At 36.3% G+C, this 16,223-nt stretch overlaps 1 long non-coding RNA gene across 1 annotated transcript; it reads right to left on the bottom strand.

The window, feature by feature from the left end:
- Nucleotides 1-1,113: 1,113 nt before the first annotated feature.
- Nucleotides 1,114-1,789, bottom strand: LOC148142514 (uncharacterized). The gene is made up of 3 exons (XR_015751916.1): nucleotides 1,656-1,789; nucleotides 1,503-1,570; nucleotides 1,114-1,227 (listed from the first exon to the last, which is right to left on the bottom strand). It is a non-coding gene; the product is annotated as an uncharacterized LOC148142514 (long non-coding RNA).
- Nucleotides 1,790-16,223: the final 14,434 nt, after the last annotated feature.

Genomic DNA, 16,223 nt, shown 5'->3' with positions numbered 1-16,223 from the left:
AATGCGGACGGGTAAAAATATTCCAAAACATAAAGAAAACGAGTTTCCACTCACTGGTTACAAGAAGTGCCTCATGATAATCTGGAACAAAAAGAGCATCGTGTTGTCAGACAAGTCTTTAACAATGTGTCTCATTAAATAAATGTGAATGAAAAGATGTAATACGATAAAGTAGCCAATCCGATCAATGCCCAGTCTCTGAGAAGACATTTCAGATGAATGTGAGAACGGTCAATGTAAATAACATCATGTGAGGAATTTACAGATATTATCATAAATCTGTTATTATGCGGACACAATTATTTTGAAGTACCACATTATGTTGCCAAATTTCAAATGAGCCAAACATTTAATTGGCAAGTTGTTGAAATGTAATTCTTAATCTGTAATGTTTCTTGCTACCTCCTGTGTGATGTGCAATACGTCATTTCATGGTTGTTGGCAGATATTGCTCTAAATATTACAGCACATTCCAAACAAATTGAGGACTGAGTTTAACATGTAAATAGCTTCATGTATTTTGAGTTTGCAGCTGTTAAAAGATAGTGCCAAACTCAAAGAGGAACTGACTGTGAATTTAATACATTTTTCACAATAGTCTCTTTTGCCTTCTTTCGTTCTTTCAAGGGGACAAAGAAATAGAGTAAGTTTGAAAGACTTCAAAAAATTTCTAAACTCTAATCCAGAATTATGATTCAGTTTGGGATGCAATAGATGGTACAATCCAATGTAAAAGGAATTTATGGTGCTGACATATTATCTGATTATTACACAATACAGAGAATCTAGGCTTATTCCCACAATCTCCACAAATGTTATTTTGAGCTCAGAGAGGTGTGTAAATTATATTTACAGTCAGCAAAAAGTTGCATGGTCCAACATGGTCCCGGTCCTTCTGGCCAACACATGTAGGGGTATTTGAGCTGTGACTTTGCACATAATCCCTTCCATCACAAGTGGTGCTTAGTATAATGCATTGGATGCTGATTACCTATTTATCAATGCATAGCATTTCAGACAAACCAACAATTAGGCAGAATATTGACTGGATAACTACCATTTACATAGAGGCTGCCTTTGTCCAATGTGTATGACCCCAATATCGAAACATCTTCAGTCTTATTTTCAAATAAATGATACACAAGCACTCTATCGATGTTCTGAATGGCAGAATCGTTTTTGAAGGAACACATTGCCGTCACTGTGCTGCTGTCCCCATCGACCATGCTGCAAAACATTGAAAGAAGATTAGCATGACAGGCAGGAACTTTGATCTGATATAGTCTCCACATCACCAAGATAAAAATCATCACTTCAATAGAGGACCGGTTTTACAGGCGAATCATTTGTCAGCAAAGCAAAGCTCCATGCAATGACTATTTCATTGCACATCCGTTTTATATAATAACAATGACTTCTTCCTTGTGGATAACTGTCAATACTCCATGAACAAGACTCTAGCTCAAGATCATTCTAAGTATTGCAAACGCAATATTTCTCACCTGAGTGATTGAAATCTGCAACTGGAGAACGTAGCATTGAAGCTGCTGTTTTTGAATAGTTCTTCGAGCTACACGGAAAGAAAACAAAACATTAGGTAAAGCGTCGAAAGAAGTCTGGAACTATAATTTCTTCTTCAAATAGAATGATCTCACCTCATTTACAATCTTGCCTGTCTGTTTGGAAGAGTTTGAGTCAATGTCTTGGAATGATGGACTACTTATAATAAATGTCACATTGTAGTCAGTAAACTTTGGTTCCTCTGTTGGAGTAACAAGTGGAATTGCAGCTGTGGAAAAAGAGAAAAATAGTCTATCCCACACAAGAAACAAATTGAGAATATATTGGAAGAGTGAGAGTCTGTTGATGAAATATTGGACAGATTAAGTGAACAAGATCCATGAGAGATTCCATAAAAATTGAATTCAACAGTTAATGCTTATTTAACCCAAATCGGTTGCCTTAATGTAAAGAAAGATATCAAGCCTTCTCCCTGAATTCATTGAAACTAACCAGCTACCTCTTCAGTGCTGTCAATATCAACACACTGACTTCAACAGTAGGACTTTACCTATTCATCTCCAGGTTAATGTGTATTAAGGTCAAAATAATCTGATGATACACCTGATGAACCATTCATTAGACCACAACATCTACTTCGTAAACAGAAAAAGAAAAATTTGCACAAGCAGAAAATCTTTCTGAGCAAGTTGAAATGTATTTACTCACTGGTCAGAAGTTGTGCCTCATGGTAATCTGATAACAATAGAAAGTCACAAGGTTAGCATAATGTATCTCGCTAATTAAACGTGTAACAACTGAACTAACACTGAGAGAACAACCAATCGGATCAATGACAATGACTCCAGGAACAGCTTTAAGATGAAACTAAGAAATGTCAGGTGCCATTAACATCGCTGAGGAGGCTTGTGGACCTTTTTTTGGAAATGTTTATTTGTTCAATGTTGGGAACACATTTAATTTCAACTCAAAGAGCTGAATGTTTCATTAGCATGTTGTTGATCAGTGATTATTGATTTATAATATTCCCTAATATCATCAGTCTGATGTCTGCTCTCAATTATATCAGATCTTTGAGAAGATATTCCTTTAAATGTTATGTCAAAATTAAAAGCAGATTGTGGACTAGGGATACATAAAGCAAAAATCATCATTTATTTTGTGTTGGCAAACATTAAAAGATAGCGGCAAATGTCGAAGAGGATCTGTCTGGGAATATAATACATTTTTCAGAATACTCTCTTTTGCCTTCTTTCTTTCAAGTGGTCAAAGGAATAAAGTTAGTTGTCAGAGCCTCTTTTGGAAGAGTTCAAAAAATTTCTAAACTCAATTCCAGAGCTCTGATTCAGTCTGTGATGTAATAGATAGTACAAACCAGTGCAAAAAGAAATTATGGTGCTGACATACTGCCAAATTATGTGCTCAATTCAGAGAATCTAGACTTAATCCCACAAACTGCATGAATGGAATTTTGAGCTCAGTGAGATATTATGCAAATTATATTCTTTGTCACCAAAAACATTGCTTGGTACAACATGGACTCTGTTCTTCTGATTAACTAATGTTAGGGGATTTGTATTGTGACTTTGCACCTGTTCCCTTCCATTGCAAGTGGTGCTTGGGAAAATGCATTAGAACACTGTCTGCCTATTCATCAATACATAGCATGTGAGATTAACAAATAGAAGGCCGAATATTGACTGGATACCTACCATTTACATAGAGGCTGCCTTTGTCCAATGTGTATGGCCCCAACTTCGAAATGTCTTTCGTTTGATTTTCAAACACATGATACACAAGCACTCTATTGATGTCCTGAATGGTCGAATCGTTTTTGAAGGAACACATTGCCGTCACTGTGCTGCTGTCCCCATCGACCATGCTGCAAAACATTGAAAGAAGATTAGCATGACAGGCAGGAACTTTGATCTGATGTAGTCTCCACATCACCAAGATAAAAATCATCACTTCAATAGAGGACCGGTTTTACAGGCGAATCATTTGTCAGCAAAGCAAAGCTCCATGCAATGACTATTTCATTGCACATCCGTTTTATAAAATAACAAGGACTTCTTCCTTCTGGATAACTGTCAATACTCCATGAGCAAGACTCTAGCTCAAGATCATTCTAAATATTGCAAACGCAATATTTCTCACCTGAGTGATTGAAATCTGCAACTGGAGAACGTAGCATTGAAGCTGCTGTTTTTGAATAGTTCTTCGAGCTACACGGAAAGAAAACAAAACATTAGGTAAAGCGACGAAAGAAGTCTGGAACTATAATTTCTTCTTCAAATAGAATGATCTCACCTCATTTACAATCTTGCCTGTCTGTTTGGAAGAGTTTGAGTCAATGTCTTGGAATGATGGACTACTTATAATAAATGTCACATTGTAGTCAGTAAACTTTGGTTCCTCTGTTGGAGTAACAAGTGGAATTGCAGCTGTGGAAAAAGAGAAAAATAGTCTATCCCACACAAGAAACAAATTGAGAATATATTGGAAGAGTGAGAGTCTGTTGATGAAATATTGGACAGATTAAGTGAACAAGATCCATGAGAGATTCCATAAAAATTGAATTCAACAGTTAATGCTTATTTAACCCAAATCGGTTGCCTTAATGTAAAGAAAGATAACAAGCCTTCTCCCTGAATTCATTGAAACTAACCAGCTACCTCTTCAGTGCTGTCAATATCAACACACTGACATCAACCAGTAGGACTTTACCTATTCATCTCCAGGTTAATGTGTATTAAGGTCAAAATAATCTGATGATACACCTGATGAACCATTCATTAGACCACAACATCTACTTCGTAAATAGAAAAAGAAAAATTTGCACAAGCAGAAAATCTTTCTGAGCAAGTTGAAATGTATTTACTCACTGGTCAGAAGTTGTGCCTCATGGTAATCTGGTAACAATAGAAAGTCACAAGGTTAGCATAATGTATCTCGCTAATTAAACGTGTAACAACTGAACTAACACTGAGAGAACAACCAATCGGATCAATGACAATGACTCCAGGAACAGCTTTAAGATGAAACTAAGAAATGTCAGGTGCCATTAACATCGCTGAGGAGGCTTGTGGACCTTTTTTTGGAAATGTTTATTTGTTCAATGTTGGGAACACATTTAATTTCAACTCAAAGAGCTGAATGTTTCATTAGCATGTTGTTGATCAGTGATGATAATAACTTATAATGTTCTCTAATATCATCAGTCTGAAATGTACACTAAATTATATCAGATCTTTGAGAAGATATTCCGGTAAATGTAATTTCAAAATTGCAAGCAAATTGTGGACGAGGGATATGTATAGCAAAAATCATCATTTATTGTGTGTCGGCAAACATTAAAAGATAGTGGCAAAAGTCGAAGAGGAACTGTCTGAGAATATTATATATTTTTCAGTTATGTTTTGTCTTCTTTCTTTCAAGAGGACAAAGAAATACAGTACGTTGTGTGAGCCTCTTTTGGAAGAGTTCAAAAAATTTCTAAACTCAATCCCAGAGCTCTGATTCATTGTGTGATGTAATAGATGGTACAATCCTGTGCCAAAAGAATTTCTGGTGCTGACATACTACCAGATTATTAGCACAATGCAGAGAATCTAGTCTTAATCCCGCAATCTGCATAAATGCAATTTTGAGCACACTGAGGTATTACATATGTTATATTCTTTGTCACCAAAAACATTGCATGGTCCAACACAGACTCTGTCTTTCTGATCAACTCATGGTAGAGGATTTGAATTGTGACTTTGGACCAGTTCCCTTCCATTGCAAGTGGTGCTTGGGATAATGCATTAGAACACTGAATACCCATTTGTCAATACATAGCATGTGAGACAAACAAAGAGTAGTCTGAATATTGACTGGATACCTACCATTTACATGCAGGCTGTCTTTGTCCAATGTGTATGGCCCCAACATCGATAAATTGTCGGTCTTATTTTCAAACACATGATACACAAGCACTCTATCGATGTTCTGAATGGTGGAATCATTTTTGAAGGAACACATTGCCGTCACTGTGCTTCTGTCACCATCGACCATGCTGCAAAATATTGAAAGAAGATTAGCATCAAAGGGAGGAACTTTGATCCAAAGTAGTCACCATATCACCAATGGAGGGCAATGTTTAGAGGCATGTCATTTGTCAGCAAAGGAAAACTCTGTGCAAGCAACATTTCATTACACATCCATTCACTGTAATAACAACAACTTTTTCCTTCTAGATAACAGTTAATTTCTCATTCACTGTAATCTTCAAGATTCAAGTGCAAGATCAGTGTCAATATTACATATAAATTATAATATTTCTTACCTGAGTGATTGAAATCTGCAACTGGAGAACGTAGCATTTATGCTGCTGTTTTTGAACAGGTCATTGAGCTACAGGCAATAAAATCAAACATAATTACATTAAAAAAAAGTAATGTGCAACTAAAATTTCTCTTTCAAAAAGATTTGTTGAATTATCTCACCTGGTTTGCAATCATGCCTGTCTGATTGGAAGAGTTTGATTCAATGTCTTGGAATGATGGACGACTTATAATAAATGTCAGATTGTAATCAATAAGTATGAGTTCCTCTGTTGGAGTTACAAGTGGAACAACAGCTGTGGAAAAAGAGGAAAACAGTTTATCTCACCCACACAAATACACTGAGGATGCATTGGAAGAACAAGAGCCTATTGCTGAAATAGTGACCAGATTTACGAGGAACAATGAGAGATCCCATGAAAATTGGTTTAGAGAGTTAATTATGATTCAATCTAGGCCTGCTGTATTGATGACAAGAAAGATGTCAAGTATTAGCCTTGAACTTGTGCAAGCTTACCAGCTTCTGCATAAATGCTGACAATTGCAACACACTAACTTTAAACAATACTCATTTACCGAATCAACTATAATATAAACAAGGCAAATTCAAAATAATAAGGTTACTCTGACTGAATCATCCATTAAATCACAACGTGATCTTGGCAGAATTGAAATAAATGCGGACGGGTAAAAATATTCCAAAAAATAAAGAAAATGAGATTCCACTCACTGGTTACAAGAAGTGCCTCATGGTAATCTGGAACAAAAAGAGCATCGTGTTGTCAGACAAGTCTTTCACAATGTGTCTCATTAAATAAATGTGAATGAAAAGATGTAATACGATAAAGTAGCCAATCCGATCAATGCCCAGTCTCTGAGAAGACATTTCAGATGAATGTGAGAACGGTCAATGTAAATAACATCAAGTGAGGAATTTACAGATATTATCATAAATCTGTTATTTTGGGGACACAATTATTTTGAAGTACCACATTATGTTGCCAAATTTCAAATGAGCCAAACATTTAATTGGCAAGTTGTTGAAATGTAATTCTTAATCTGTAATGTTTCTTGCTACCTCCTGTGTGATGTGCAATACGTCATTTCATGGTTGTTGGCAGATATTGCTCTAAATATTACAGCACATTCCAAACAAATTGAGGACTGAGTTTAACATGTAAATAGCTTCATGTATTTTGAGTTTGCAGCTGTTAAAAGATAGTGCCAAACTCAAAGAGGAACTGACTGTGAATTTAATACATTTTTCACAATAGTCTCTTTTGCCTTCTTTCGTTCTTTCAAGGGGACAAAGAAATAGAGTAAGTTTGAAAGACTTCAAAAAATTTCTAAACTCTATTCCAGAATTATGATTCAGTTTGGGATGCAATAGATGGTACAATCCAATGTAAAAGGAATTTATGGTGCTGACATATTATCTGATTATTACACAATACAGAGAATCTCGGCTTATTCCCACAATCTCCACAAATGCTATTTTGAGCTCAGAGAGGTGTGTAAATTATATTCACAGTCAGCAAAAAGTTGCATGGTCCAACATGGTCCCGGTCCTTCTGGCCAACACATGTAGGGGTATTTGAGCTGTGACTTTGCACATAATCCCTTCCATCACAAGTGGTGCTTGGTATAATGCATTGGATGCTGATTACCTATTTATCAATGCATAGCATTTCAGACAAACCAACAATTAGGCAGAATATTGACTGGATAACTACCATTTACATAGAGGCTGCCTTTGTCCAATGTGTATGGCCCCAATATCGAAACATCTTCAGTCTTATTTTCAAATAAATGATACACAAGCACTCTATCGATGTTCTGAATGGCAGAATCGTTTTTGAAGGAACACATTGCCGTCACTGTGCTGCTGTCCCCATCGACCATGCTGCAAAACATTGAAAGAAGATTAGCATGACAGGCAGGAACTTTGATCTGATATAGTCTCCACATCACCAAGATAAAAATCATCACTTCAATAGAGGACCGGTTTTACAGGCGAATCATTTGTCAGCAAAGCAAAGCTCCATGCAATGACTATTTCATTGCACATCCGTTTTATATAATAACAATGACTTCTTCCTTGTGGATAACTGTCAATACTCCATGAGCAAGACTCTAGCTCAAGATCATTCTAAGTATTGCAAATGCAATATTTCTCACCTGAGTGATTGAAATCTGCAACTGGAGAACGTAGCATTGAAGCTGCTGTTTTTGAATAGTTCTTTGAGCTACACGGAAAGAAAACAAAACATTAGGTAAAGCGACGAAAGAAGTCTGGAACTATAATTTCTTCTTCAAATAGAATGATCTCACCTCATTTACAATCTTGCCTGTCTGTTTGGAAGAGTTTGAGTCAATGTCTTGGAATGATGGACTACTTATAATAAATGTCACATTGTAGTCAGTAAACTTTGGTTCCTCTGTTGGAGTAACAAGTGGAATTGCAGCTATGGAAAAAGAGAAAAATAGTCTATCCCACACAAGAAACAAATTGAGAATATATTGGAAGAGTGAGAGTCTGTTGATGAAATATTGGACAGATTAAGTGAACAAGATCCACGAGAGATTCCATAAAAATTGAATTCAACAGTTAATGCTTATTTAACCCAAATCGGTTGCCTTAATGTAAAGAAAGATATCAAGCCTTCTCCCTGAATTCATTGAAACTAACCAGCTACCTCTTCAGTGCTGTCAATATCAACACACTGACTTCAACAGTAGGACTTTACCTATTCATCTCCAGGTTAATGTGTATTAAGGTCAAAATAATCTGATGATACACCTGATGAACCATTCATTAGACCACAACATCTACTTCGTAAACAGAAAAAGAAAAATTTGCACAAGCAGAAAATCTTTCTGAGCAAGTTGAAATGTATTTACTCACTGGTCAGAAGTTGTGCCTCATGGTAATCTGATAACAATAGAAAGTCACAAGGTTAGCATAATGTATCTCGCTAATTAAACGTGTAACAACTGAACTAACACTGAGAGAACAACCAATCGGATCAATGACAATGACTCCAGGAACAGCTTTAAGATGAAACTAAGAAATGTCAGGTGCCATTAACATCGCTGAGGAGGCTTGTGGACCTTTTTTTGGAAATGTTTATTTGTTCAATGTTGGGAACACATTTAATTTCAACTCAAAGAGCTGAATGTTTCATTAGCATGTTGTTGATCAGTGATTATTGATTTATAATATTCCCTAATATCATCAGTCTGATGTCTGCTCTCAATTATATCAGATCTTTGAGAAGATATTCCTTTAAATGTTATGTCAAAATTAAAAGCAGATTGTGGACTAGGGATACATAAAGCAAAAATCATCATTTATTTTGTGTTGGCAAACATTAAAAGATAGCGGCAAAAGTCGAAGAGGAACTGTCTGGGAATATAATACATTTTTCAGAATACTCTCTTTTGCCTTCTTTCTTTCAAGTGGTCAAAGGAATAAAGTTAGTTGTCAGAGCCTCTTTTGGAAGAGTTCAAAAAATTTCTAAACTCAATTCCAGAGCTCTGATTCAGTCTGTGATGTAATAGATAGTACAAACCAGTGCAAAAAGAAATTATGGTGCTGACATACTGCCAAATTATGTGCTCAATTCAGAGAATCTAGACTTAATCCCACAAACTGCATGAATGGAATTTTGAGCTCAGTGAGATATTATGCAAATTATATTCTTTGTCACCAAAAACATTGCTTGGTACAACATGGACTCTGTTCTTCTGATTAACTAATGTTAGGGGATTTGTATTGTCACTTTGCACCTGTTCCCTTCCATTGCAAGTGGTGCTTGGGATAATGCATTAGAACACTGTCTGCCTATTCATCAATACATAGCATGTGAGATTAACAAATAGAAGGCCGAATATTGACTGGATACCTACCATTTACATAGAGGCTGTCTTTGTCCAATGTGTATGTCCCCAACTTCGAAATGTCTTTCGTTTGATTTTCAAACACATGATACACAAGCACTCTATTGATGTCCTGAATGGTCGAATCGTTTTTGAAGGAACACATTGCCGTCACTGTGCTGCTGTCCCCATTGACCATGCTGCAAAACATTGAAAGAAGATTAGCATGACAGGCAGGAACTTTGATCTGATGTAGTCTCCACATCACCAAGATAAAAATCATCACTTCAATAGAGGACCAGTTTTACAGGCGAATCATTTGTCAGCACAGCAAAGCTCCATGCAATGACTATTTCATTGCACATCCGTTTTATATAATAACAAGGACTTCTTCCTTCTGGATAACTGTCAATACTCCATGAGCAAGACTCTAGCTCAAGATCATTCTAAGTATTGCAAATGCAATATTTCTCACCTGAGTGATTGAAATCTGCAACTGGAGAACGTAGCATTGAAGCTGCTGTTTTTGAATAGTTCTTCGAGCTACACGGAAAGAAAACAAAACATTAGGTAAAGCGACGAAAGAAGTCTGGAACTATAATTTCTTCTTCAAATAGAATGATCTCACCTCATTTACAATCTTGCCTGTCTGTTTGGAAGAGTTTGAGTCAATGTCTTGGAATGATGGACTACTTATAATAAATGTCACATTGTAGTCAGTAAACTTTGGTTCCTCTGTTGGAGTAACAAGTGGAATTGCAGCTGTGGAAAAAGAGAAAAATAGTCTATCCCACACAAGAAACAAATTGAGAATATATTGGAAGAGTGAGAGTCTGTTGATGAAATATTGGACAGATTAAGTGGACAAGATCCACGAGAGATTCCATAAAAATTGAATTCAACAGTTAATGCTTATTTAACCCAAATCGGTTGCCTTAATGTAAAGAAAGATATCAAGCCTTCTCCCTGAATTCATTGAAACTAACCAGCTACCTCTTCAGTGCTGTCAATATCAACACACTGACATCAACCAGTAGGACTTTACCTATTCATCTCCAGGTTAATGTGTATTAAGGTCAAAATAATCTGATGATACACCTGATGAACCATTCATTAGACCACAACATCTACTTCGTAAATAGAAAAAGAAAAATTTGCACAAGCAGAAAATCTTTCTGAGCAAGTTGAAATGTATTTACTCACTGGTCAGAAGTTGTGCCTCATGGTAATCTGGTAACAATAGAAAGTCACAAGGTTAGCATAATGTATCTCGCTAATTAAATGTGTAACAACTGAACTAACACTGAGAGAACAACCAATCGGATCAATGACAATGACTCCAGGAACAGCTTTAAGATGAAACTAAGAAATGTCAGGTGCCATTAACATCGCTGAGGAGGCTTGTGGACCTTTTTTTGGAAATGTTTATTTGTTCAATGTTGGGAACACATTTAATTTCAACTCAAAGAGCTGAATGTTTCATTAGCATGTTGTTGATCAGTGATTATAATAACTTATAATGTTCTCTAATATCATCAGTCTGAAATGTACACTAAATTATATCAGATCTTTGAGAAGATATTCCGGTAAATGTAATTTCAAAATTGCAAGCAAATTGTGGACGAGGGATATGTATAGCAAAAATCATCATTTATTGTGTGTCGGCAAACATTAAAAGATAGTGGCAAAAGTCGAAGAGGAACTGTCTGAGAATATTATATATTTTTCAGATATGTTTTGTCTTCTTTCTTTCAAGAGGACAAAGAAATACAGTACGTTGTGTGAGCCTCTTTTGGAAGAGTTCAAAAAATTTCTAAACTCAATCCCAGAGCTCTGATTCATTGTGTGATGTAATAGATGGTACAATCCTGTGCCAAAAGAATTTCTGGTGCTGACATACTGCCAGATTATTAGCACAATGCAGAGAATCTAGTCTTAATCCCGCAAACTGCATAAATGCAATTTTGAGCACACTGAGGTATTACATATGTTATATTCTTTGTCACCAAAAACATTGCATGGTCCAACACAGACTCTGTCTTTCTGATCAACTCATGGTAGAGGATTTGAATTGTGACTTTGGACCAGTTCCCTTCCATTGCAAGTGGTGCTTGGGATAATGCATTAGAACACTGAATACCCATTTGTCAATACATAGCATGTGAGACAAACAAAGAGTAGTCTGAATATTGACTGGATACCTACCATTTACATGCAGGCTGTCTTTGTCCAATGTGTATGGCCCCAACATCGAAAAATTGTCGGTCTTATTTTCAAACACATGATACACAAGCACTCTATCGATGTCCTGAATGGTGGAATCATTTTTGAAGGAACACATTGCCGTCACTGTGCTTCTGTCACCATCGACCATGCTGCAAAATATTGAAAGAAGATTAGCATCAAAGGGAGGAACTTTGATCCAAAGTAGTCACCATATCACCAATGGAGGGCAATGTTTAGAGGCAACTCATTTGTCAGCAAAGGAAAACTCTGTGCAAGCAACATTTCATTACACATCCATTCACTGTAATAACAACAACTTTTTCCTTCTAGATAGCAGTTAATTTCTCATTCACTGTAATCTTCAAGATTCAAGTGCAAGATCAGTGTCAATATTACATATAAATTATAATATTTCTTACCTGAGTGATTGAAATCTGCAACTGGAGAACGTAGCATTTATGCTGCTGTTTTTGAACAGGTCATTGAGCTACAGGGAATAAAATCAAACATAATTACAATTAAAAAAAGTAATGTGCAACTAAAATTTCTCTTTCAAAAAGATTTGTTGAATTATCTCACCTGGTTTGCAATCATGCCTGTCTGATTGGAAGAGTTTGATTCAATGTCTTGGAATGATGGACGACTTATAATAAATGTCAGATTGTAATCAATAAGTATGAGTTCCTCTGTTGGAGTTACAAGTGGAACAACAGCTGTGGAAAAAGAGGAAAACAGTTTATCTCACACACACAAATACACTGAGGATGCATTGGAAGAACAAGAGCCTATTGCTGAAATAGTGACCAGATTTACGAGGAACAATGGGAGATCCCATGAAAATTGGTTTAGAGAGTTAATTATGATTCAATCTAGGCCTGCTGTATTGATGACAAGAAAGATGTCAAGTATTGGCCCTGAACTTGTGCAAGCTTACCAGCTTCTGCATAAATGCTGACAATTACAACACACTAACTTTAAACAATACTCATTTACCCAATCAACTATAATATAAACAAGGCAAATTCAAAATAATAAGGTTTCTCTGACTGAATCATCCATTAAATCACAACGTGATCTTGGCAGAATTGAAATAAATGCGGACGGGTAAAAATATTCCAAAAAATAAAGAAAACAAGTTTCCACTCACTGGTTACAAGAAGTGCCTCATGGTAATCTGGAACAAAAAGAGCATCGTGTTGTCAGACAAGTCTATCACAATGTGACTCATTAAATAAATGTGAATGAAATGGTGTAATACGATAAAGTAGCGAATCCGATCAATGCTCAGTCTCTGAGAAGACATTTCAGATGAATGTGAGAACGGTCAATGTAAATAACATCAAGTGAGGAATTTACAGATATTATCATAAATCTGTTATTTTGCGGACACAATTATTTTGAAGTACCACATTATGTTGCCAAATTTCAAATGAGCCAAACATTTAATTGGCATGTTGTTGATATGTAATTCTTAATCTGTAATGTTTCTTGCTACCTCCTGTGTGATGTGCAATACGTCATATCATGGTTGTTAGCAGATATTGCTCAAAATATTACAGCAGATTCCAAACAAATTGAGGACTGAGTTTAACATGTAAATAGCTTCATGTATTTTGAGTGTGGAGGTGTTAAAAGATAGTAGGAGAAAGTGAGGACTGCAATGCTTGAGATCAGAGTTGAAAATGTACTGCTGGAAAAGCGCAGCAGGTCAGGCAGCATCCAAGGAGCAGGAGAATCGACATTTCGGACATGAGCCCGATTCCTGCTGCGCTTTTACAGCAACACATTTTCAGCTGTTAAAAGATAGTGCCAAACTCAAAGAGGAACTGACTGAGAATTTAATACATTTTTCACAATAGTCCCTTTTGCCTTCTTTCTTTCAAGGGGAAAAGAAATCGAATAAGTTTGAAAGAAATCCAACAATTTCTAAACTCAATTCCAGAATTATGATTCGGTTTGGGATGCAATACATGGTACATTCCAGTGTAAAAGGAATTTATGGTGCTGACATACTATCTGATTGTTAACAGAATGCAGAGAATCTAGGCTTAATTCCACAACCTTCACAAATGCAATTTTGAGCTCCGAGAGGTGCTGCATAAATTATATTCATTGTCAGCAAATACATTGCATGGTCCAACATGGACCCTGTTCTTCTGACCAACTAATGTTAGGGAACTTAAATTGTGACTTTGCACATATTCCCTTTCATTACAAGTGGTGCTTGGTATAATGCATTAGAACTGAAAATGTGTTGCTGGAAAAGTGCAGCAGGTCAGGCAGCATCCAAGGAGCAGGAGAATCGACGTTTCGGGCATGAGCTCTTCTTCCTGACCGGCTGTGCTTTTCCAGCAACACATTTTCGGCTCTGATCTCCAGCATCTGCAGTCCTCACTTTCTCCTAGAAGATAATGCATTAGAACACTGACTACCCATTCGTCAATATATAGCATGTGAGACAAACAAAGAGTAGGCCGAATATTGACTGGATACCTACCATTTACATGCAGGCTGTCTTTGTCCAATGTGTATGGCCCCAACATCGAAAGCTTGTCGGTCTTATTTTCAAACACATGATACACAAGCACTCTATCGATGTTCTGAATGGTGGAATCATTTTTGAAGGAACACATTGCCGTCACTGTGCTTCTGTCACCATCGACCATGCTGCAAAATATTGAAAGAAGATTAGCATCAAAGGGAGGAACTTTGATCCAAAGTAGTTACCATATCACCAATGGAGGGCAATGTTTAGAGGCAAATCATTTGTCAGCAAAAGAAAACTCTGTACAAGCAACATTTCATTACACATCAATTCACTGTAATAACAACAACTTTTTCCGTCTAGATAACAGTTAATTTCTCATTCACTGTAATCTTCAAGATTCAAGTGCAAGATCAGTGTCAATATTACATATAAATTATAATATTTCTTACCTGAGTGATTGAAATCTGCAACTGGAGAACGTAGCATTTATGCTGCTGTTTTTGAACAGGTCATTGAGCTACAGGGAATAAAATCAAACATAATTACATTACAAAAAAGTAATGTGCAACTAAAATTTCTCTTTCAAAAAGATTTGTTGAATTATCTCACCTTGTTTGCAATCATGCCTGTCTGATTGGAAGAGTTTGATTCAATGTCTTGGAATGATGGACGACTTATAATAAATGTCAGATTGTAATCAATAAGTATGAGTTCCTCTGTTGGAGTTACAAGTGGAACAACAGCTGTGGAAAAAGAGGAAAACAGTTTATCTCACACACACAAATACACTGAGGATGCATTGGAAGAACAAGAGCCTATTGCTGAAATAGTGACCAGATTTACGAGGAACAATGGGAGCCCCATGAAAATTGGTTTAGAGAGTTAATTATGATTCAATCTAGGCCTGCTGTATTGATGACAAGAAAGATGTCAAGTATTAGCCCTGAACTTGTGCAAGCTTACCAGCTTCTGCATAAGTGCTGACAATTGCAACACACTAACTTTAAACAATACTCATTTACCCAATCAACTATAATATAAACAAGGCAAATTCAAAATAATAAGGTTACTCTGACTGAATCATCCATTAAATCACAACGTGATCTTGGCAGAATTGAAATAAATGCGGACGGGTAAAAATATTCCAAAAAATAAAGAAAACGAGTTTCCACTCACTGGTTACAAGAAGTGCCTCATGATAATCTGGAACAAAAAGAGCATCGTGTTGTCAGACAAGTCTATCACAATGTGTCTCATTAAAAAAATGTGAATGAAATGATGTAATACGATAAAGTAGCCAATCCGATCAATGCCCAGTCTCTGAGAAGACATTTCAGATGAATGTGAGAACGGTCAATGTAAATAACATCAAGTGAGGAATTTACAGATATTATCATAAATCTGTTATTTTGGGGACACAATTATTTTGAAGTACCACATTATGTTGCCAAATTTAAAATAAGCCAAACATTTAATTGGCATGTAGTTCATATGTAATTCTTAATCTGTAATGTTTCTTGCGACCTCCTGTGTGATGTGCAATACGTCATTTCATGGTTGTTGGCAGATATTGCTCTAAATATTACAGCAGATTCCAAACAAATTGAGGACTGAGTTTAACATGTAAATAGCTTCATGTATTTTGAGTGTGCAGCTGTTAAAAGATAGTAGGAGAAAGTGAGGACTGCAGATGCTGGAGATCAGAGTTGAAATGTATTGCTGGAAAAGCGCAGCAGGTCAGGCAGCATCCAAGGAGCAGGAGAATCGACGTTTCGGACATGAGC

Source organism: Chiloscyllium plagiosum, unplaced genomic scaffold, assembly GCF_037043375.1.
Source record: "Chiloscyllium plagiosum isolate Xiang-an unplaced genomic scaffold, Cpla_swu_hap1 HiC_scaffold_28, whole genome shotgun sequence".
In the NCBI taxonomy this organism is placed as follows: domain Eukaryota; kingdom Metazoa; phylum Chordata; class Chondrichthyes; order Orectolobiformes; family Hemiscylliidae; genus Chiloscyllium; species Chiloscyllium plagiosum.
Note: the sequence above shows the minus strand (reverse complement) of the source record. Positions and strands in the feature narration are given on the sequence as shown.